Source organism: Malania oleifera, chromosome 1 (genome assembly GCF_029873635.1).
Source record: "Malania oleifera isolate guangnan ecotype guangnan chromosome 1, ASM2987363v1, whole genome shotgun sequence".
Lineage (NCBI taxonomy): Eukaryota > Viridiplantae > Streptophyta > Magnoliopsida > Santalales > Ximeniaceae > Malania > Malania oleifera.
In genome coordinates, this window is record NC_080417.1 from 120995361 (window position 1) to 120998095 (window position 2735).

The following is a 2735-nucleotide window of genomic DNA, read 5'->3' on the forward strand; positions in this document are numbered from 1 at the left end:
CCAGTGGCCAAAAATGGTCAACCAAGAATTAGTGGAACTTCTTGGTCTTCCTCCATATCTAACACCACAAAATCAGCAGGAAAAATAAATTTATCCACCTTTACCAATACGTCTTCTATGATTCCATGTGGATACTTGTGGATCGATCTGCTAGTTGCAAAGAAATGGTTGTTTGTTTCATCTCTCCAAGTCCCAATTTCTTGCAAATAGATAGTGGCATAAGATTAATGCTAGCTCCAAGATCACATAAAACTTTATCAAAAAATTAATTTCCAATAGTGCAAGGCAAAGTAAAACTAACTGGATCTTTTAATTTTTGAGGCAATTTCTTTTGAAGAATAGCACTACACTCCTCAGTAAGCTTCACTGTTTCGAACTCCTCCAACCTTCTTTTCTTTGAAATGATGTCCTTCAGGAATTTGACATAGTTTGGCATTTGTTCCAAGGCATCTGTAAGAGGAATATTTATGTGAATTTTCTTAAAAATATCCAAAAACTTAGAAAATTGCTTATCTAATTTTTGTTTTTGAAAACGTTGAGGATAAGGAAGTGGAGTAGAGAGAATAGGAGGATTGTCAGGAAATGAAATTGTTGGTGACGTGTCAGTCTCTCTTGGTGTGTCATCCACCATCTCGTCTTCTTCCACTTTATTCTTGCCTTGGCCATTATTTTTAGCTGTAGGTGTGGACATGGTTTCCTTTGCTGGTGACTTCTCAATTTCTCTTCCACTCCTAAGTGTGATGACATTGCATTGTTCCTTAGGATTCACTTCTGTGTTGCTAGGAAAAGTTCCTCTCTGTTGAGAATTTATAGTCGTGGCCAGTTGCCCAATTTGCATTTCAAGATTCTTCATAGTGGCTCCCATATTGTTGCAATGAGTCTCGATGTTGTCTAGCTGTGAATCAGTCTTTTTAAACCTTGCTTTTGTCTCCTCAACAAATGATATCATGGCATCCTCAAGTGACATCTTCTTCTCACTTTGTTGACTATCAAGTCCTTGAGGAGGTTGCAGCACATTCCTTGTATTTCCATAAGACAAATTCTCATGATTTCAAAGCCCTGGATGGTAATATTGTGGCACTGGATTACCCCTATAGTTGTAGTTCCGATTGTTAATGTATTGAACCTGTTCATGACTCTCTCCATTGCTCAGATCTGTCCTACTTGTAATTGCCACATATTCTGCACCTTGTGGTATCCTCTGGGTTGTCAAAGATGAAATCTGATGAGACAAAGAAGCAACTTGAGCTCAAAGTGCAGCAAACGGCTCCAATTCTTGAATTCCAACAACTTTCTTAGCCATAGTTCCTTCAGTTGGCCATTGATAGTTATTTGAGGCCATTTCTTCCAAAAGAGCAGTAGCACCCTTAGGTGTCTTTGACATCAAAGTTCCCCCAGATGCAACATCAACTAAAGTCCGCGTTTGCCCATTTAACCCATTATAGAACATCTGAATTTGCAACCAATCCGGCAATCCATGTTGTGGGCAGCGTCGAATCAAATTTTTATACCTTTCCCATGCTTCATAGAGTGATTCAAAATCATGCTGCTTGAATTGACCAATCTCACTCTTGAGTTGAGCTGTTTTTGCAGGTGGAAAGAATTTAGTTAGAAATTTTTTTGCCATGTCTTGCCAACTAGTAATACGCCCAGGTTGTAGCGACTGTAGCCAACCTCTTGCTTTGTCCCTCAAAGAGAAAGGGAATAATCTCAGTCTAATGGTGTCTTCAGTAACACCATTGATCTTCACAGTATCACAAATCTCCAAAAACATCGCCAGATGGATATTGGGATCATCAAGTGGCGATCCACTGAATTGGGCCTGCTGCACCATATTGATTAATGTGGGTTTGAGCTCAAAATTGTTGGCATTAATGGGCTGGCGTCTGATACCCGAATAATTGTCATTCACAACTGGTCACACATAATCCTTCAAGGTGCGTGGCTGCGCATTATCTTGTCCATTTTCCATGGCTAATACCCTCTTTTTCCTTAGTGCTCTGAGCGTTCTTTCAATCTCCGGATCAAAAGGAATAATGTCACGTGTTCTAGCCCTGCGCATCCAACACAAAAAAAAAAAACACACCAAAAATACAAAAAATAATAATAATAAAATAAAATAAAGAAAATAAATAAATAAAAATTTAAAAAGAGAATTCTAAATTAAAATCAAGATTACTTTGTATCGATATAGGCAAAAATAAGAAAAACTCAATCCCCAGCAACGGCGCCAAAAATTTGACCGGTGCAAACTGCAAGTGCACAGTATCGTAGTTTTTTAATATAATGACGTGTAGAGTATCGTCCTCAGGGATTGATGTCTTAATTTTACCAAGTACCGAAATTTTACTAACCTTGATTTTATTTAGAAAAATTAATAATTTTAGACAGCAAAATTTAAACAAAGCTACTTTAATTAAACTATTTAGGAGAATTTAAAATTGGATACCGCGTGTCAAATTGATGATGGTGAAAACTTCTAGGAAACCGATTTCACATAGTTTCTCACTATGCTTTACTCATTTAACTAATTCAACTTCGTTTTCTCTATTTATTAGCAAATCAGCAATTTTTCCAAAAGCCTCTTTCAATAGTCAATCAGAACCTATTCTTGTTTATTATTTAACATAAGAGTATGCAAATTAATAACGCAAGAACGCAGTAAGACCCTCGATTTTTAATACTAAGTAGGTTCATACAAGTCTTTCGATCTCTATATTTACCTACGCTGAATT

At 37.0% G+C, this 2735-nt stretch overlaps 1 non-coding gene across 1 annotated transcript; it reads left to right on the top strand.

Annotated features, from left to right (window-relative positions):
- Positions 1-1472: 1472 nt before the first annotated feature.
- Positions 1473-1579, top strand: LOC131147323 (small nucleolar RNA R71). The gene has a single exon (XR_009134713.1). It is a non-coding gene; the product is annotated as a small nucleolar RNA R71 (small nucleolar RNA).
- The last annotated feature ends 1156 nt before the right edge of the window (positions 1580-2735 follow it).